The sequence below is a fragment of the Chinchilla lanigera genome, unplaced genomic scaffold (assembly GCF_000276665.1).
Source record: "Chinchilla lanigera isolate Chin_1 unplaced genomic scaffold, ChiLan1.0 scaffold00024, whole genome shotgun sequence".
Lineage (NCBI taxonomy): Eukaryota > Metazoa > Chordata > Mammalia > Rodentia > Chinchillidae > Chinchilla > Chinchilla lanigera.
In genome coordinates this window covers 4448783-4471632 of record NW_004955425.1, presented here as the reverse complement: position 1 = coordinate 4471632, position 22850 = coordinate 4448783, and the positions used below count along the sequence as shown (strand labels likewise).

At 35.5% G+C, this 22850-nt stretch overlaps 1 protein-coding gene across 4 annotated transcripts in view; it reads right to left on the bottom strand.

Annotated features, from left to right (window-relative positions):
* The window catches only part of Rnls (renalase, FAD-dependent amine oxidase), a 299328-nt gene that overhangs the window by 196315 nt on the left and 80163 nt on the right, over window positions 1-22850 (bottom strand). The gene's annotated exons all lie outside the window — the stretch shown is intronic.

The window sequence follows — 22850 nt, the reverse complement described above, 5'->3', positions numbered from 1 at the left end:
CGATGACAATTTTATAGGGACAAAACTATGTTACAAATGCTAAATTCAATTTGTTTGCTTAATAGTTATGCAAGTTGCTTGATTTAAGCTGATTTTAGAGCAAGCTACAGCAAAACATTTACCTTTTAGAAACTGCATTAGTGAAGATAGTTTGTCACACTTCAAAGTAATTCTCTAGTATGTGAGTTTTAGGCTTATAAAATAACAGTCTGAGATTATTTTAAAAGAAGTAAGTAGAATATGCAGTTATTTAAATAGTACTTAAGTTCTCCACTGCAAAATTCTCAACTGAAAGATTTTTTCTCTAATTTCTAAACCTTTTAAGCTCACATTCTAGGGAGCTCCTACAACGTGAACACAAACGAACCATGCACATGAAAAGTGAAGACTAGCAACAGTTTTGACAATTACAAATTAGATCAGATAATATAAAAATTGTTCATTTTTTAAGGTCAAGAATTCCTGCTTATTGTTAACAGTGTAAAACATACTTTTTGTGGGAGTAATATTTTCTAGCTTTCCCAAAAATAACTTTGTGGACTGCAAGCTACATAACAACCCACTTTAAAAATGTGATAAACTTCTTATTTTTTAAACATTCATTCTTTCATTTAATCAGGTATCCAAGCTTGTTCAGATTCCTAGATTTCTAAGGCTGTACAGTAAAGCATCCAGGTATCAGTCTCTTCTCACCTAAAATTGGGATTTTCAAAATGTAAGATCTGTTTTTCTTGTAACATTTCCTGCAGTGATTGTCCTCCATGACTAAGCTATACCACACAAAACACCTAGGACTTGTACAGATTAAAGCATAAAACAGGATGAGGGTGGGAAGGAGACCTTTGAGCATTCCAAAATCTCATGGAAATATTCTCTTAGTTTTAGAACACAAAATAGAATGAAATGGACCCTTATCAGTTTACATAAAATGAAATCAGAATAAAACAGCTAATTTTTGCAAGATCTTAAACTTCATATAAAGTACTCTTACAACTATGTTCATCTTCAAATATCTTTGTAAGTTGTGCCATATGGACCATGACATGGTAATTTTTGTAGCTTTAGCAAAGTGCCCGATGCTGTGCGCATGGGGGGTAAAAAATTACTTGGTCATGCCAAACCTGTGCTGATCAGCCTCATCATCTCACTTTGTACTAAAGCAAACTGAGGCAGAGGATAATCCACTTGCTTCAGAAAGCTATCAGTGTAGTGGTTCACATTTAGCACCCTATGTGCTGGGTCTCTTTCCAGGACTTCCAAATTGACTCTGCTCAGGTGATTGTGAAACACACTAAAGACAAGAAAAGGCACTGGATTCAGCACTCCCAGGGAAATGTAGCATATTTTGGGATACAATTTGTCTACCTACATGTACTTTCCATGTGGTCCTGTTAGGGCAGTACATATAGGAGAACTGTGTTCCTGGCTTTTCAGGAAGTTATAAAACTATTAACACTAGGCCTAAAAATACCTAGAAACAATGTCAGGATTTTATTTTTTCTTCAGAATGTACAACTGAAGTAGAAGAAGTTCCCACTGTCTCTTGAATATGTCAACAGCTAACAAACTAACCCATGGTTCCTAGGAAGCTTAATACTCTGGCCTGTATTTTAAAACTACATTAAATGTATGTCTAGTTTCTTTTTAGCCAATTCTATTACCTATTAAGATATGTCACCAAGATCACACAGGACGGAAAGCACTCTATCCTTACCCACTTACCTGTAGAATATGCACAAGGAATAACATGGTAGAATTACAATAAGAACACTTATCCTGCAGAGGTGGTGATGATGTGAAGAGGTAAGTGGGGACCACAATAAAGGTCAGGGGTACAGGTTCCAGACCAGTGCTTCCCAGTGAGAATATTAGTTTTCATATGTTAAAGGTTGCTGGAGTGAGAAATAATTTTTTCAAAGGGTAAAATAAATAACATAAAGGTTAAAATAATAAAAAGAAAAATCAAATCTTTGAGAAAAGCTGGGATAAACAGTTAAGTACATTTGATCCATAGTGGAACTTTTCACACACTAGTATCCCTTGTATGCTTCAATAAGAAAATAGAATATATGAGAACCTCTCAAATCAATTTATCAGCAAGATGACTCCCAGACTCACGGTTCCCCACTCTGCAAGGTAATTCCTAGGTACACTGTGGGAAAGGTGTTTCATCATGTTTATGTTTTAGAAAAATATTCAGGATAGCATTTTGTTTTCTTAAAACATCAGAAAAAGTCAAATAGGCATGTATTGAGGGAAGATCCTGGAAAAGGAAAGAAGTTACTAATACATTTATAGCAGTGAAATATAAATTATTGCCCTGCTTTTTAATTTTTTAATGCCAGTTTCATGTATGTGCAGTTACCCAATTCTTCTTTTGCAAATGTGTCATCCTCAAATATTTACTAGATGATGATTTGTAGACAGTTCCTGAAAGTGAGGAAGCAAAATGACTAAGTGTAGCGGCATGTTTTCTCTTCTTTCTCACTGTTTATAGAAGTCAACTTTCCAACCTAGATAAAGTTCTGAGTATGAGAATCTTTACTATCTGAACGTGAAGAAATGTATGAGCCTATTTAAGTAAATTTTATAATCAAAGCATTTATGGACAAATGATACCTACACCAACTGACATTTGCCTGGTGGGCTGACATGCAAGTCAACTTCTTCTGTTATATAAGCAATTAAATTAGTAAAATGGACTCTGATTCTACCAACATTCATTATCTCTGGATCTGGCATGTGTCTCTAAGCTAGGTTTAAACAAACCATTATGATAATCTGCCATATACTCAGAATAGATAATAAATGGATATTTAATAGAAGTTACATGTATTATAATTTTTCCCATCAGTGGTAGATATTCTGATATCCTCACAAGATAGATAATAAACACAATAAATGGGTATTTAATAGAGGTTTAAACCGATTATAGTCTTGTTTTACCCCACTTCATGCACATCATCTTTTGAAGTTAATAGAGATTATATACAAAAGCCAAGGACAGCATGTAAGTTGCGCATCAACTATTGGTGAATGAATTACCACAATAGAACACCAATTATTCTGTGATTTAAAGAAAAAAAACACTCAGCAAATTGTCCTCTCCTAGATCATTTTCCAAGTTGAAGGTTTCTTTTCTTGTCTGAGCATTTACTTTTTAATAGGTGAATGATCTACCTGTTTCTACCATTTTATAAAGTAGCTCAATGTCACTGTCTTATCACAAGGATATATCTATGAATTTAAGTCTTTTTATTGAGGGACAACAGTTAACTTGTCTTTTCTCTCCTTCCCCTGCTTTCTTCTCAATCCTCCATTTTTATTCTAAGGCCAAAACCTGAGATTCACACATTTCAAACAACATAATTGTTTTCTTAGATGTAATGAGGGATGTGAAGTCATTCAGAGCTGTAGTCATCAGCACTGCTTTTTTATTACTGCCAGTGACGATGTTATCAAAACTTTCCAGAAGAAGTCTGAACACTGCAAGACCATACACAAGATGGAGAACACTGGAAGTCAACAATTTCTTGACTTCTGAGAAAACTGATTATCTTCTGTCATGATATTATAAGATGAATGTCAAAAGTATGTATTATTTGCACACTAGAGACATGGGGAAAAATACGGTAAGCAAAAGAAGCAATATATGCACAATGACAGGTTTTGAAAGGAACAAGGAAGGCAGGAATCACGATGCTCAAATTTTGAGCAGTACTGTAATTACCTTCAGAGGAAAGTTCCACAATAAGAAATTATATGGTGAAATATTAAAGACTGTAAAGAGATGAAAATAAGAACAAGTTCAGTGGCTTGCACTTGCTTAATAACCAGTATATAAAAGAAATATTTGCTCATCTATCTACTTGTGTAAAATATTTTCCTTGCATATGATGGGAGCTGGCTCTCTTTGGGCTGTGAGGGGCATAAGTTTAAAGTGCTTAAATAAGTAAAATTAGTAAAAGACGCTATAATATAATGGAGCCATAATTAAGACTTTCTTTGTATTTCAGTATTTATTTGAAACTTGGCTTAACTTTTTCTTTTATCAGTACATGTTCTCAGTACATGATGTTTATATTCATCTTATGAATTACGTGCAAGTACTTAACATGTCTTGATTCTTTCCTCTCCCACCCACTTCTCTCCCTGCATCACTAGATCCCCTTTTTCTATTTCCGTTGTTACTGATATTATTCTTTTTGTTTCACGTTTGCAACATATGGTTACATTCTTGTGGGTAACTGATGCATGTACATGGCACAGCTTAAATCTTTTTATTTATGTGCCCCTCCCGTGTCCCTCGGTCCCCTTTCCATTCCCAAAAGATTATGTCCTTGTTGCCTCTCATCAGCTTTTCTTTTTCTCTGTTTTTGGTACTCTGGATTGCTCAAATGAGAGAAGCCACACAATATTCAAGCTTGTGTGTCTACTTTATTTCATTCAATGTTATGTTTTCAAGCTATATCCATTTTCTTAAAAATGTCTCAAGTTTATGCTTCTTTATACATGAGCAGAATACATCTTCATCATATAGAAGTTTTATCTTCTTTGTAAAATATTCATTATATTGTTTCTAAAGTGACTAGAGATTATCCCAAAATTACGCAAGTCTTTTGAAATCTATCTTAGCAGAGGAGCTCTTTTCCAGGTGTATTGTTACCAATGATGGTGGACATATAGTAGAAGACCATTAAATCTGGACTGGAGCCATAGGTCCAAGTGGCTCCTGTCCAGATTGCTTTATTGACTATAATTTGAGGACAATTCAGGTCTTACTTGTCCAACTCAGAGATGAATCTTTTCCTATACCAGACTTAAATTTTGATTCTTTTTCATTAAAAAGTCAAGCAGAAATTTCAGAACTCTAAAACACTAACCAGTGGGTTATTTTGCTGTCTTTATATTCGCTAATCAAGAGAATAACAAGTAACATTCAAATAGTGCCATTTTCTATTTCCGAACAAATTTGGACCCCAACTCCTCTCAATTTTTTTGTATGTTGGATCCTGTGATTTGCTTCCAGTTCAGCATTTTCTTTGAAGGGAGGAAGTAGCCTATTCATATATATATACAGTGTCTGCCAAAAATGTATACACACGTTAGCAGTTTGCCATACTAAGAAATATCTGGAAGCTAATGGTCACCATTTTGAGCACCTCTTATAACTGTAGAGGTCAAAGGTAACGATGATGTCTCAATGAATGATGTCTCTATAAATTTAGTATTAAAATATTTATACAAGTTTTTCTTTTCCTGATGTATACATTTTTGGCAGATTATATATACATGGTTTTCTGGCATCACTAGGAATTATAGTGGTTGTAGGAAAGGATATATATATATATATATATATATATATATATATATACATGTATATTTTAGATATTTTAAGACATCCTCCTCCTCTTTTCAAGTGGCAATGTTAAATAATAAATTGGTACAACTTTTAGACAGATTTTGTATAGCAAATTTTTAAGCATTGCATGTTTTACTTGTCGCAACAAATGAAATTTATCTTTCTTGAGAAAAGTACACACAGATGTTGGTATGACTTGAGAAAAAAGGCCAAAAGACACAATTCAGTATCTTTATCTTTAGTTCCCTGGAGTAGAGGAGAATCATTATATAAACTGAGTGTGACTAGGAGGCTTCAAGGTTTATAGGTCTTACAGCAAATGGTTACATTAGACTTTACAAGTTAAACTTTGCAAGCTTTAGTCATTATCTTTGTAAGGTACAGTACATAATACATCTGTTCTCACAACCTCATAGGGATCCTGTCAAAACAAATAATCTCCACTTAAGTGAGTGGAACATACTCAAAAGAAAGGAAATCAGAGTGACCAGTGAAGGATGAGAGGAGGGAAAGAGGATAATATTTGGATGCAAGAGGGGCAGAGGAAGAAATAAGGGAGATAGGGGAGGAACAAGGAAAAAGGATAGGGAAATGGCCATTTTGGTTTGCATTTAGCTGGGGCAGAGCCTCAGTGACACAGAATACAAGATGATGACCAACAAAAGTGAAAACGAGAGAGTTTCAATATGTGTATTGCAGTACTTTTTCTTTGGGTTCAGGATTTGGATGAGTGTCAAGTGCCAGCTTCCACTGGAAACTCTGAAAGGAAGAAAGACCATATTTGAAGAACTGGGGCAGGGCAGAGAAAGGCAATTTTAAGAAGTTGTGGTGGGGGATGCCAAAGACAAAAAGGGAATGAAGGCAAACATTTTTAACTTGTCTATTTTGCCTTCCATATGGGTTGCAGAAGGCAAAGGGGACAGACGGATGAGAAGAAAGAACATTTATGCAGCTTCTGCAAAGGGAGAAGTCCTTCGGAAGGACACTTTTAATGGAAAACTATCTGAAATCATCTGTAAGGAGAGGAGACCAATTGCTCAGTAGAGCTAATGAAATAGGTAGGAAAATAATTAAAACCCCTAGAATTAAGGAATGGATATGATTTTTAAATTATAAAACTGAGTTCCTTTTGGGAATTATACTGTGAGAAAAGGATCAAAATCTCCTATTTAGAACATCATTACCTTGGCAAACGCTAAACCCCATGCACAATTCAGGAATGGCACAGCAGAAAGAGGGCTCCAGGACCTGCTCATGTATTTCTTCAGACACTGAAATACAAAAAAAATCTGGTTGTCTTCTGTACTTAAGAATTTGATCTTAAATTAGAATTTGGTAAAAGAGAGGAGGGATGTTTTGGAGAACTTTGTGAAACAGTAAACCCCATCCTAGAAGAAATACACAAAAATGTGGATACAGTTTCAAAGACTTTGAGAGTGGTCATGTACCCTATCCTTTGCTATATAGAACACACAGGTTTCCTTGCTTAAAAAAAACACTCAGTTTTATGGAAGAGAAGGGTTAAACTGGGATAGGCAAATGCATGTTATGCAGATCAGGAAATGGTAGTTAACAAATTCAAGAAAACATCTTCCTCTGAAGGGCAGACAGGGAAAGTTTCAAATTGGAAATGCAAGAAAATTCCACCTCTTTACATAAAGAATTAAAATAAATAAATGAGTTTAAGCAAGTAACAAAAAATGGGAAAAATCTTTTACAAGGAAATGTATCAAAATCCTAAAATTAAATAGAAATGGATGGCTATAATGGTGTGGCCACTAAATGAAAAGATTTTTGTTTAAAACCGGGAATAAGCAGGAGAAAAACTAGGACAAAGCTGAAATGTCATGCAAAGTGTCTTACATAACAAACTGATGGTTGAAGCCTGTAGAAGTTTTGGGAGAGAAGCACCTGTGCAAAGGGAGGTGTGAGGAGGAGGAGGAGGAAACACACCACCACCTGGTCTCGGGATACATCATAGAAAGAACTTTTGAGAAAGCTGGTTGAAATTTTGGAAGAAAGTAAGCAGTGTAGAGTTATAAAATAGTGTTTGTGAGAACATTTAGGAGAGAAAAAAAAGTGAAGACTCCTGGAAAACATAAAATTTCCTTGATATGATTCAAGAAAGAATCATTAGTGAATGCTACAACTAGTGGATGAAAGTTTGATGAGAAACAAGATGTTTATAGTTATGAAGTATTTCTCCCCCAAACTATTAATTAATTATAAAGGGAAAATATTAGCCAAACAGTGGAGAAACATAAGTACCACCTTAAGTAAGATCATCAACAGTTAAGATCGCCAGGTTAGCACCAGCAGTGATGGGCCCATTCTACAGGATGGTCTCCCAACATAAGTTATTAAGGACAAAATTTCACATACGGCCAAAAAATGCAAAACCCAAATCTGATGAGGAAATATCAGACAAGCCCAAATCAAAGAACATTCTGAATTATAATTATCCAAACTTTTCAAAAAATGTCAAACTCATGAAAGACAAAGGTCAAGGCACTATTCCAAATTAAAGAAAATTAAAGCAACATAGCAAGTAAATGCAACGTGGAGTCCTGGCTGGAATGTTCAAGCAAGAAACTTGTTTTCCTGCTGTTATAAAGAGTATGTTGGCCAGATTTACATTGTGACAAAATACCTGAGAAAATCAACTTAAAAGGAATAAAGGTATATTTTGTCTCATGGTTTCAGGGATTTTAGTCCCTGGCTATTTGACCTTGTGGCTTCAGGCCAGGCAAGAAGAACATCATGGTATACAGCATGGGTAGAAGAGAGCTGCTCACTTCACAGACATGAAAAGCAAAAATTAAAGAATAAAACAAAGTGTGTGAGAGAGAGAGAGAGAGAGAGAGAGAGAGAGAGAGAGAGAGAGAGAGAGAGAGAGACAGAGACAGAGACAGAGACAGAGACAGAGACAGAGACAGAGACCAGGGTACCGAATATTGCCTTCAAGGACAGGTCCCCAGTCACCTAACTTCCTTGCATACATCCCACTTCCTAAAGGTCTCAATTCCTCCCAACTAGGCCATGCTGGGGACAAGGTTTTTAAGACATTTTAACAAATGGCTGGAGGACATTTTAGATTCAAACTATAAGAAAGAGTGTTACCAAGAAAATTGGAAAAATATGAATAAGGGCTGCAGATTAGATAATATTGTATTTATGCATATTTCTTGATTTTGATAATTATATTATGGATGGAGAAGGGAATGCCCTTGGTTTCAGGGAATACATAATAAATTTTAAGGAAATGAGGCACCATTTCTACAAATTACTTTTAAACAGTTTAGAAATAATGTGTGCATGTAGAGAAACTGAGAAAAATAATCTGGTAAGGTATAAATATTTGGGGAATATGAGTGAAAAATACATAGGAATTCTTTCTAAAAAGAACTTTTCTAAGTATGAAATTACTTCATAGTGATAAACTTAAAATTATCTGAAAGAATGAATTACAACAACTCATTTCTTGACTGGATCTTGGTTTGGGGAAAAAGAGCTTTAAAAACTTTTTGAAAGCACTGGGGAAATCTGAATATAGGTAAGACGTTAGATGAGATCATAGAATTATAATTTTTCTCAGGCCTGACAACAGCACTGTGTTTATGCCGGAGAAGGTCCTTTAATCTAGGTGGTGAGAGTGAAGTAACGATGAAAGAGTTGTGTCTGCAAAGGATCCCCTCATTGCCTGCAGGTGGGCAGGTAGCAGTGAAGACCTTCTCTCCACGGTTTCCTCCCAGGCACTGTGCCTTCCCCATTCCTGAGCTGGGCCTAGCATTTCTCCGCCAGTGACTATCTTCATCTATCTTGATGCAGGTGCGAAGCCTCCATTTGTTCACTCCTCTAATAGAAGTGTTTTCAAATGGAATGGTTTTGGTTCTACTAAGTTCCAAACTTGGTGAAAATGGCCTCTTTTTCCTTTACAGTTCCATTTTCTTCTTCCCAAACTCAGGCTTGTCTTGGTTAACAGCTAGTATGTAACAAGCACTAATAAAATTATGTGTTACTGTGACTGCTTCAACAGGCCTGAGGGTTTTGTTACATGGTTTTTGTTCTCCAAGCAATGGGGGTGGCACAGAATGCCTTACTCTCTTCTACTCCTTCCTAGAAATTTTCTCAGCTGCTCTGTTTTTTGTTTGTTTGTTTTTGCTTTTCTTCTGGTACCAGGAATCAAACTCATGACCTTGCGCTTGCCAGGCAGGCGCTTTGTTGCTGAGCTAAATTCCCAGCCCCTCTCAGCTGCTCTGAAGACAGGTTTGTATGGACTGTTCCCTGCAGTAACCAGACAGATATGAAACTCAGAAGTTGACAGAACCTGAGTTATTTCTCAAATACTTTTTCAGCTCTTCTTACCCTTTCCCACCTCAGCAAATCTATCTCAGCCGGTCCTAGCCCAGCACATCTGTCTTCACATATGCAGGCCCAGCAGTAGGCCGTGTTTATCATCCAGATCAATTACTGAGAACTATGTATAAGAAATGGGCAGACAGCAAGAAGGATAGACTGTGCTCTGAAGGCAAATGTCCATCAGATAAGAAGGCAAACAATAGTTTTTGCACATATTTATAAGCTATAAGCACTTTTAGAAATTTTCCTATTGGTGTGTGAGGTATGGAGAAACAATTATCAAGATATATGGTCATAAATATCCTTTAAAATGAACCTGTAAAGATTTAATGACAAAAGCTCTGCTTATAGTCAGAATACAATTTTAATAGTGTTTTCTAAACAGTCACTTCCATTGATGCATTAAACAGAACTTTTAACTAATGGGATAACATTTGAGGGCTTATTCTAATAATTTAGCTATAAGTTAATTCCTAATGTCAGACAGGAGGTCACTGAATCATTATGTCACCAGAGTAGTCATATTTCACATCATTTAGAATAAATGAGATTAAGAACAGACATGACTTGTTCCAGCTGAATGGCTTCTTTCGCATTTGCTGGAATGGTATTTCATATACTGGAAATAAACTTTTCTCAAGAGTGGTTTGGGGCTGAATTGGAGGTAGTTCTGAACTACTGTTTAGGAAAACATTTAGTTATAAATGCTCCTCTCATCACTTGGATTTTTTAGATACATTTCATCACTTACATCTTTGTTTCATTTCATTCAAGACCAAAGAAGTTCTTAAAAATATAGATATAAACTAAGGTAAGAGACGATGTATTATGCATGTGTATATATTATTCATAATAGGTGCTCAACAAAAGTTAGGTATTATTTTGCAGCTGCTGTGTTAGGAGTAGCTTTCTGTTTCCCAACTACTATAAGAAAAATCTAACATCAACAATATTAGTTTACTCTCATACCAGAAAGCACCTGACTTTATCACTTGGGAGTATATTGCACATGACTGATAGACATAAATTAGGTGTAAAAGTCACTGTCTTTAAATCTATGTTCTCGTCATTAAAATAAGGTTAATACATATTTCATAATTTGAATGCAAAGGAAAGTGGAGATTTCAAAGCTTATGTTTGAGTAAATGTTAATTCTTTCTCCCTAAAAAACATGACTTCATTGTAATGCAGTGTAGCAACAATTGTTTTTCCCAAAACAGATTTTAATTGATGACCTAGGCAGTCAAATAGCAACAGCTTGATTCTTAAGAGCCTGGGTTCTTAACAGTCTACCTGTCAATGTTGCTAAGCAGATCTGAAGGATTCAAATAATGACTGCCCACTGCACTGCTGAGCTCCCCTAACATGTAGCAAAACATTTAAGGGAACGGACCTTCTGAACTGCATTGTGTTAATTCTCAAACACCTTTTTCATTTTCACATTTTGTAATCAAAGTGTGTGGATTCCTCTTTAATAAATAACCTAAAATCCTGGCATGCATCAAAGTTGTCATCTAAAAAAAGGAATAATTTCCAGCATTTGCAAGACTAGCTTGAAATATGATTCTTCATAAAATCAAGCAATGATTCTTTAGTCTACCCAGACCTTCTAAATTATAATGGCTGGTACTGGGAAGTGGGAGCATCTTAACATGCTCTATAGATGAGTCTGTGTACAGTCTTTTATATTTTCAAAGTTCGCATATTTTTCTCATGCAGACAAGAAATCTGCTCCCATTTGATGTTCACTGCCTGCTGAGAGCTAGCAGGATAACATATAGACTTGGTTCAACTCCACTCACTCCTATTCAGACACTTACCACAAGTCTGTCTCTTTTACTAGCTTACAGGTTTCTGCAGGAAATAAAGCAGAGCATAGGAACATCACATTAATTCTGTATCTGTCATACTGCCTTGCTCATGAGAGTGCCCGCCCTTACACCCACAGAACAATATTTATTAAACTGCGATCCACCTGTCATGGGAATCTAAAACATTAGGAGTATCAGCTTTAAATGCAGACTTCTTTAATCTACCCAGACCTTCTAAATTATAATGGCTGGTACTGGGAACTGGGAACATCTTAACACGCTCTGTAGATGAGTTTGTGTACAATGAAGTTTTAGAGCCCTGTCAGCAAATAAGGTGTGTATATAGGAAGATGAAGTGCTTTTGAAGATCAAGAAAACTTACTGGTTATCAGAAGAACAACTAGCTCTTCCCCCTTACCACAGAAAACTTACAGATATAAAAGTAAAATAAAGTTTTCTGTTTTCTATATCAAAAACTTAAAAATGCATAAAGGAGGTTGAGTAATACACTGTGTTCTGGTGCATCTCCTCATCCGCTCAGCTTCAACAGTCATTAACATAAACCAAACCTTTTTTGTCTCTTGCCCTGCTCATTTCTCATCCCTCTAGAGAGGTTTTATTTTTTTCTTACTCTGTTCTCAAAGCAGTAAAACAAAAGGGAAGACACTGAATAGCCGATATATTAAACGGAACCACTGAATTTTATTTTTTTTATTTTATTTTAAAATTAGAGTCATAAAAACTGATTCACAACCTGTAACCAAGAGAACTACAAAGCTATAATTTTATAGATGTGTACTTTTCCTCTGGATCAAGACAAGATGGTTGTTAGGATTCAGTGAGATAGTATTTGTGATAGCATCGCCCAGTGCAGGTGACAGACAGCTGTCACATACATAGAACAACTGTGGTTGACTGAAGGTCTCTGAGTTAGAGGATATGGAAAATTCAAAGATTTGTTCACACATTTTTCAACACCTCTCCCCTCAAGAGCTGGACAGTATTCCGTTGCCTCACCTTTAGTGAAGGCTGGATTTAGTGAACTATTCCTAGTTTAATGAAATACAGCAGAAATGACTGTACGCCACTTCTAATACTAGGTTATAAAATGATTGTGGTTTCTGCCTGTGGGTGTGTGCATCAGTGGATGCATGGCTCTTCTCATTACTCAGCTGGAAGGAAGACAGCTGTCATGTCAGAAAGTGACCTCACAGAGGGGAGAGCCAATTGCTTGGTCCTCAGGACACTCAGGCGGCCTATGTGAAGGACCCAAGTGGCAAGCAAAGGCTTGTCAGCAAACACGAGTGGATTCTTTAGCCCCACATGCACTTTAAGATAGCTTTACTACAATCTGAATAAAGCTAAATGAACCGCTTACATTACTTGTAACAGTAGAACTTTGAAAACAACCTAAACACCCACCCACAGGAGACCAGTGCATACCTACAGTATGAATGCACAATGGGATAGAAAAACTGTGAGAAAAAATGAGGATGATCTCTATGACTAGATACTGGGCTGACCCCCAGGATATACTGGTACACGGGAAAAAAGATGCTAACAAATGTATATAATATACTTGACCTATATAAAAGAGAGACAAATAAATGTTTATATGATTATTTTGTCAGAAGAAACAGAAAATATAAAGCAAATTAATAAATGGGATTTAAAGTTTCAGTTTTTATATAATTTTGCCTTGGACCATATAACATAAAGTTAGATCTAAACAGCTGAAAAAAGCAAAATCTATAAAGGATTGAAAATGGAAGGAATTGTCATAAACTATATCAAATTGATTAAACATGAGCAAAAACAAAGTAATCTGAGAAACCTTTGAGTAAAGTGCTCAAACTATATGCGACTAATAGCAAAAAATATTATAAGCAAATTTAATTGTCTCAGGGCTTTTGCTATTGTTGGTTGAGGTATTACTGCTATGATTCTGAATCTATTTTGTGTACAGTGGAACAAATGAACATGTATGTCCATTTATTTAACTTAGAGTCACAGTGCTATGGTTTACAATTAAAATGTCCCCTAAAGTGTCAGGTACTCAGAGGTGGGGCTTCGGGAAGGCAACTGGATCCTGGGGTGCTACACTCCCCAGTGGATTAATCCACTGATGAGTTCACTGTTAGGAGGTGAGGCCTGGCTCAAAGTGAGTCACTAGAGTTGTGACTGAAGGGTATATTCTTGTCCCTGGCTCCTCCTTTCTTTCCATGTTTCATGGCTGCATCAGGTTAAGAGCTGTCCTCTGTCAAGCTCTTCTACTATGCCACCTCTGCCTCAGTGCCATCTGACCATGGACTGAATTCCCCAAAACTGTGAACCAAATTAAACTTCTCTTTTTTTAAGCTGTGGCTGGGTTGTCAAGTATTTTGTCCTAGCAATGAGAAGCTGCATAATGTAAGTTTTTATTATGGATGACTGTGGATTCCAGCAAGGTCTGAGGGAAGATAAAAAAGAACACCACAGTGCTGCAAGATCATCAGCAAGATCTCATCGTTTTGCTGGGCATGATGGTGCGTGCCTGTAATCCCAGCACTTTGGAGGCTGAGGCAGGAGGACTGTTGTGAGTTTGAGTCCAGCCTGGGCTTCAAAGTGAGCTCAAGATCAGCCTGAACTACATAGTGAGACCCTGCCTCAAAAAGACAAAAAAAAAAAAAAAAAAAAAAACAAAAAACAAACAAAAAAACAACCCAAAAACTCATCATTTTGTAAAAAATTAAATTGTATGTCTGTCTTCAGCAATGACACTCCAATAGCAATGAGTACCACCAACACTCATATATTGGCTTCTGAATCACATTCCCTACTAGAAGAATCTCCTTACAGAAATGGCTGGCTTTAGTCTAGGCATCTAGTTGTTAAAGAATAGAAAATTGTACTGTCTCCTCTTCATGTATTATTTATCAATTTTAGAGACTCACCCAACAGATAACTAATTAATTACAAGGAGAAAAATGAACTTTTACAATGGAGAGATTTAGCAGTCACTTTCGTAACCAAATGATCAAACTTGCTATCAGTAGTACAACAGGTTGTCACAATCTATTTTTGCTGCATTGCAATAAGAAGTGCACACGTTTTCTATGGCAAAAATGTTTAACTCAGAGGTTTTCAAACTGTAGTCTCTTACTAGAAATGCAAATGTCTGGGCTTCAACACAGATGTACTGAATCAGTACATTGGGTGTAAGGACAAGTAATCTGTTCAATTAGCTCAACAGAGTATGCTAACTTTTGAGAACCACGGATTTAACCAGAGTTACATGAGAAAACAATGAGACAAATTCAGATCATCAAATATTCTGCTAGCCTGAACTGTTCAAAACAGCCAAAACCACAACAAAAGAATAAGAGCTGTAGAGGGACTGTGTGAGGAAACATAGATTAAAGTTTTAAGAAACTGACAACATAACATAAGAGGTAAAACTTTTGCATTTACTTAAACATGTTCTATATACTAGTATATGGTCTATTTTAGAGAACATCCCATGTGCAGCTGAGAATGTGTATTCTGATGCTGTTGGGTGGAACACTGTAAAGATCTACTAAGTCCATATGTTCACAAGTTTGGTTAAGTTCTGTTATTTCTTTCCCAATTTTTTGTCTAGTTGACCTATCTCTTTGTGACAATGGTGTGTTAAAGTCCCCTGTTCTGATTGTGTGGCTACTTATTTCATTCTACATGTCTGTTAAAATTTGTCTTATATAAGTGGGTGCTTCTATATCTGGTGCATAGATGTTTACAATTGTCTAGTGAAACTCTGTATTATCTCTAAAGTTTTATCGAAGAATTATTTTCTTATTCTCCTTAATGGTTTGAGCAATCTTTCATTCTGACATCTGGTAATCTGAGCAATGTAGTTGAGGATAGCAATATGTAATGTAACAACCACTGTTGATTCATATTATTTTGTCTTGAGACCCTGTACACTTTGAATGTTCTTCTTTGATTTGTTTATGTTTGTAATACGGATATGTGGCTACTGTTCTACTTTTTGTTTCTCATCTACTACTCTCTTTAAAATGAAAAAAAAGAATTTAAACCTATAAAATTATTTTGAGACAACTGATTATTGAGTACAATAATGTATTTCATTACAAAACAGAATATTCTTATTTTTAGGTGGCACCTGCTAAAGTACTTGGAATAAAATGATGATGCCTGCAACACAGCAGCTTACTTTCCAAATGACTCAGTAAAATAAAAGCAAACAAGTGAAAAGTTTTCAATGAACAAATAAAATCTACGTATATATCTATCTTATATCTACATATATATAGAGAAGATAAATCTGAAATTTTGGTAACAATCGGTACAACCAGATGAAGGGTAGAAAGATGTCTTTTTTTTACCTTTTCAGTAATTCTGAGCATTTTCATAAGAAGTTATAGACAAAACAATGCAAAAAAGTATAGAAATTTTAAAAAGGTGAGTTATTCTAAAAAATCAAAAACAAGTCAACAAACAAAACAATTCTGTAAATTCATTTTTGCTAAGTGAAAGACTAAAGCACTCTAAAACAGCTCACATGCTTGATGTCTGCAGTGGCACAGTTGAGATCCCAGGGGTCATCACTTACTGAGCTCTGACAGGGTTTTCATCCCTATATTTTATAGCCATCCACACAGAGACTATATTAAATAGTGCTGCATATCTAGTTTTCCTCCTAGTACAGAAGAAAGGCAGAGAGAGTTAATAACATCATCAACCATAAGCTTTTAAGGTTCAGCATCCTAATAAAACTGATGAATCTTGACTTGCAGCCTCAGCATTTAAATTGCTGCTATGAAAATCACTGCCAATGGCCAAGTTGCATGAAAGAATAATTATACATGTTTACTGTTAACCATCAGTCAAGTCCAGGAGCCCTGAGCTGAAATATGGAATGTAATTAAATGTGAACACAGTCAGAGGGGCTATCTACCCCCAAACACACACACACACACACACACACACACACACACACATTCATTCACACACACAATATAGTAATTTTCTCTGAATATTTTTCCTGGTAATTAAAAAAATCAGTTGAAAAATACAAAACAGTAAGTCCTAAAACACATCCTAAAAGAGGAAGTCCAATCAGCTGCAAAGCAATCAATAAGATAGTGCTATATTAGGTTAATGTTAATGGAAGCATTAAACCCCTCCTTTTATAATCATCTGTTCTTGAGCAACTGTACTAATTCTAGTAAGACACTCTTCCCATATTTAAAGTTCAGGATTTATGGCTGCCTTTCTTCCACAGCTTTTATGAGAAGGCATTTTTTAGCTGCCCCATGTGAGTTGCTAACATCTGCACTGATGAAAGAATTGTAAAGAGCAAAATTCACAAAGGATTAGCATTATCAGATTTCTTAAAAGAGAAGCAATACATTATAATTTGATGTACTGATAGTTTTTGAAGTACTTTCCAATGTAAACTTGAAAAGCTCATAATGAATATTTAATTCCAAATGCAGCACCCATTGAGAGTTCAAAATTATTGGCCGCCAGGAAACTAAATCCTCTGATAAAACAATGTAACCACTTATTACATCCATAAGCATGATTTTGAGCTGTGATTATATGTAAATCTAATGTTTCTACAATTGATAACTGTGGGATTAACTGGATATTTCTTCAACTTTAGAATAGGATAAACAGTCAATACTGAGAGGGGTTAATCAGTTAATGGTTAGCAGTTGCAGCTGCAAAATGAATCATCATTCTTTGAAAGTCTGATTTTCAATCTTGAATAGTCTCTATACGATAAGCAAGCACCATTTTGAAGTCTTTTATTATCCTGTCTTCAGTTGCCAGCTGTGTGTGCATTAGATTTGAGAAAAATAACAAATTCTAGCTGATGAACAGCTTGAAACTGAGGGTTCTTGAGTAAGTCAAAAGGTCAGGAACTCTAAAGCGGAATCATAACTTTGTGATTACCACTGTGCTTTATGGAGACCAGTGCTTGAATAACTCTACCACTTGCACTCTACATAACCTAATAAAAACTGCAAAATTTTTTCACATTCTTCTCCATTCATAGAATGGAAGATGTTATTAGTCGTCTACTACATGGGTATATTGTGATGATTCAGTGACATAATGCATACTAAAGCTTTTGTCACAGTGACTACACATAGTTAAGTGATCCGTAAATGTGGGTAGAATTACTGCTGCTGTTGTTACTTCACATTACTGTTTGATATAATCCTAATGTTTTTACTAGGTTTTTCCATTAGTGGTTTATGAGTTGTTGCTGCTCATGGTGGTGGTTGTGGTGGCAGTGGCTGCATCAACCAACAATGAGAGTATTAATGTCATCAATGCCAAAGTTTCTTTAGATTTCTGGATAATTTGGTAAAGAATTTAAGAAACATGCTTGTCTATTTCCCATAAATCCCCTCTAACACCTTCCCTGTATTCTACCTCATCCAGCAATATCCATTCAAGACACTGACACTGTTTTTACAGAAAAAAAGAAAAAATTTAAAGAAAGAATACCTTGATCATGTCAAATATTCCAACTGTTAGCTTAATCCCTACATATTACTGCCAAGTTAAAATTAATAATCACTCTCCACCCATTTCTCAAAGGCAGCGCAATGTCCTCTGGGTCTTAGGATGCAATAATTTTAAAATGACTGCATTCTTTTAGCAAAGAACTCTTACGTATTTATTTTTCTTTGGTTCTTAAACCTTCTCTAAATTTGTTCATACAGTTTTCCTCACATATTCCTGAACAGAATCCCTCAGTGGCCCTTATTCAGTTCACAGCAAAGTGATATCGAACAATATGCAGAACTTTGAAGTTCAACCTTATGACACTACTGAGTACCTAGATGGACCCATTGGTTTTCTTTTCCTCTATTTGCAAAACCATGCTTTGTCTTTGACAATAGCAAAGGCAGGTGATTGTTGACCACTGTCCCAAATAAATGACAGAACTGAATTTGTCTGTGAGCTCTGTAAGAAAATGGATCATATGTCTTTTGTTTTTTACTGCAGTTCCAACTCTTATCATAATGAACGGTGTAGACAGTTTTGGGAAAGTACTTGTTGAATGATAAAATGAATGGAAAGGGGAGAGAAAGAGAGAGAGCGAGTTAAGGATTAGGCTACAATTCAAAAGCAAATGCAAAGAATTACTATATGGATGATCTACTGTCTGCCAAGAACACAATAAAAAGGAGGGACTTACGTTGTAACAACTATAAAACGATTTCCTTATAGCTATAATCATCAGACGTTAAATAAGATACCAATTGGTCATATACTTTTTCCCCCTAAAGTATCTTTAAAAGCAGTAAGCATAATACCCATTTTCCTTTAATAATTTAGGACTGTTCCCACCAAGATAACTTATCAAGCCCCTTTCCAACTTTGATAACTTTTCCACAGTCAGCTTTTCTCACTGTGTTCCAATAACTGTTCTAAGTAATCCCTGTTGTAAGGATATTAAAATTTGGAGTACATGTGCCTAGTGAAGCTTTTAATAACAATGAACATTTGGAAAATAATTTCAGATTGGAAGTCTCAACCATTTCACACTTCACGAGAGCATGCCAAATTTATGTTAGATCTTTAGATGGAGGACTGACTATATTTTCCCCGTAGAATAGCTTAGTATATATATAAATTGAATGCATACTTGGGATAGTATACAACTGAATTATGTAACAGAAAGCAGGCATCTGCATTTTAAAAACTTAAAAAAAAAATTTGGCACCAACTCTTATTACCCTGATATACATTTGCAAGAAAATACCACTGAACAAGGTAAACAATTTTTTTAACTTTCAAATTTTTTCAATTAGACTAATAAAACATTTCCCTCCATTACCTCACAGATGCTCAGAAAACCACACAGGCAATGGAAGTTCCCCCATCAAGCCAGTTGTTTGAATTTGTCATTTTTTGTTCTTCTCCATGCTTCATCATATGTGTTCAAAAACTAATTTAAAAACATTTATTAATATTACCCATGGCTTCCAAGTGTCTGCAAGATACAGCTCATATTTCTTAATGTGGCATCTAAGTTTCCTTTATGACCTGGCCAGAAGTTTTCCCCTTCCTTCCCTGCCACAACTCTCCGCAAGGCCTTCTGAATTTTGGCTACTGTGTGCGGCCCAGTGAGTGCTTCACTTTCCCATCTTTGTGCCTTTTGCTCAGGCTGTTTCCACCGCCTGGAATGCAGTGCTCCTATTGCTATTGTTGGTGCAATGATTTGCAAATTAGACAGACCCGTGTTCCAACTGTACCTTTTTTTCTTTACCAGCTGTATGGTATAGAGAAAATTACTGAGTTTCCTAGAACTTCTCTTTTTTCATCTTCAGTGGGTAATAATATCAACACTGAAGACTGGCAGTAATAGTTATATAAACTATGAAATGTATGTGACTCCAGAAATATCTATTCTATTCTTACACTCTACTTTTGAGAAATTTACATGATGATAAGTTTAAAAATTCACAAAATAATAGATATCCCACTCCATCCTTATATGACATTCCCCTAGTAGAGGATATAATTTTTTCTAATTTATTGTCCATCATTTCAGAGATATTATATACAAACGGTAGTATGTATACAGTCTTTGACAGCTTTCTTTTTTCAATTTGCAGTGTACCCACAGAATCTTCTCTATTTACACATAAACATCTGTCTCATTCTTTTTTAAACAGCTGTACTGTTCCATGATGTGGATGCACCATCTTGAAATAAACCATTCTCTATGGTTAGACTTTATGATTATTAGCAATCTTTTATCCCTGATATTTTATTACAAAAATTTTCAAACATATACAAACGTTGGAAGAATTTTTACATTATTAAACGCTCATATAACTAGCTGGTTCCTAACAATACTTTTTATTGTATACTATTTTATTATATATCTATCCATCCTTTCATCCCTTATCAATCCATGTTATTTCAGAATCAATTGAATGTGTCATCATACCTCCCTTGAGATACCTAATATACACTATTTTACTATTAGATTATAAACTTACATACTTATAATTAGTATTGTAAGTACATGTGTGTAGATATTTCCTAGAAAACGAATTGCTGGGAATGTGCACTTACAATTTTGAGGGATATTGCCAATAAACTCTTTTATCAGCAATATAGGTGAGTGGCTAGTTCTCTTTATATTTATAATACATTATTATCAAATATTTAAAGATTTGCCAACTTTAAGGGTGAAATATATTGTTTTGAATATATCTTACTACTAATGAATTCAGTATTTGTTATACTTAAAAAAAATCACAGAGACCAGGCACAGAGGCACATTCCAGTAATTCAAGGAGGCTGAGGTAGGAGAATTGCAAGTTTGAAGCTAGTCTGGGCAATTTATCAAGCTTATATCTCAAAATAAAAATTTAATAAAAGCCAAGGGTGTAGCTCAGTAATGCAGAAATGCCTAGTGTGTGTGAGGTCGTGGGTTGAATCCTTAACACCACCAAAAAAAGAGAACCATCTGCATTTCTTATTGTTTTTGCAGCAAACTGTTCTCTTCATTTTTTGAATAAATTTTACTGTGTACAGGTAAGGTTTACATGATGTTATAGGACACATATAGATAGTAAAGGGATTATTGTAGTGAAGCAGATTAACACCTATATCATACTGTTACTTTTTCATGACAGAGCAGCCCAAATTGAAAGCTACTTATTGAAGAAAAACATCAAATAGTTTCATTAACTTTAGTCCTCACATTGTACCTTCAATCTCTAAACTTGCTAATGCTAGATATCTGTTATTTTATGTTCCTTAAACTACACCTCCACATTTCCTTTTCCCGTATACCAGTGGTAATCCCTATGTCATTCTCAATCTTTGTGAGCTCTTTTTAAAAAATATATTCCATATGTAAGTGGGCATGTACAATACTTTTTTTTTCTGTTTCTATCTTATTTTACTTAGCATAATGTTTCTTAGGCTATCTATATGTTGGAAAAGGTCAGATCTTCCTTTTAAATGCTGACTACTGTTCCAAAGTGTATATATATTACATTTCCTTTATCCATTCAGCTATTGATGGACATTTAAGTTGTTCCCATACAGCTGTTGTGAATAATGTTGCAATGATAATAAGACTGCAGGTATCTCTTTGAAATCCTGATTTCACTTTTTGGATATATATTCAGAAGCACAATTGTGAGATCACATAGATTTTTAATTTTTTAATTTTAATTTTAATTTTAATTTTTTAAGGACCTTTCCTATTGACTTTCAGAGAGCCTAGCTATACAATTTTACATTCCTACCAATGGTGTAGAAGGGTTCTAATTTCTCCATGTTCTTGCTAACACTTGCTATGCTTTCAAAAAAGCTTAGCTCTTTTTTTCAAATCTATTCCATTGCTTATTTTTAGATTACTAGCCTTGTTGTACTGATTTGTAGAACCCCATTACAGTTAGGAAAATAGACATTTCTACTGTAAGTTAATAATATTTTTCCAAGTTTGTCATTTCTGTGCTGATTTTAATGACTTATTTTTCCAAACATAAATTTATTTTATGTGTATTTATTTCCAAACAGTACTAAATACTGAATTAGGATTTCTATACCACCTATTGATCTGCCTTACCCCTCAAAATTGCTTCACTCACATTCTTGTGAATTATCCACAGGGTGGAATTATTCTGTTATTCCTATCTAGAGGCTCTTATTTGTGTTTCTTCTCTGTGAATAATTTTCTCACTTCTTGTCTCCTGGCTGACTGCTAATGGTCATTCAAGTTTTGGCTAAAAGGTTGCTTCCTTTCGGCTAAAAGGTTGCTAAAAGGGGATGTTAGGGGCTGAATTGTATCCCTCTCAAATTTCATGTCTAAGTACCAATCCTCAGGAGCTTCAGAATGTAACTATTCAGAGATAAAGCCTTTACAGAGGTGATTAAAGTAAAATGAGGCCACTAGGGTGGGCCCTGGTGCAATCTGACTAGTGACCTATGAGAAAGGGAAATCAGCATACACAAAAGGACACACATGCAGAAATGACCATGTGAGGACAGAGTGAGAAGGTGACCATCTGCAAGCCATGCAGAGAGGCCTCTTAAAAAAAACCAAACCTTGCCAACACCTTAATCTTGGAGTTCTAGCTCCAGAAAAGTGACAAAGCACTTTGTCTGTTGTTTGAGCACCCAGGCTGTGGTATTTTGTTATGGCAGCCCTAGTAAACTAATGCAGAGGGTTAGAAGACATAGAAAGAAAGATGGCTGGGGGCTGGGGATTTAGCTCAGCGGCAAAGCGCCTGCCTGGCAAGCGCAAGGTCGTGAGTTCAGTTCCTGGTACCGGAGAAAAACCAAAAAAA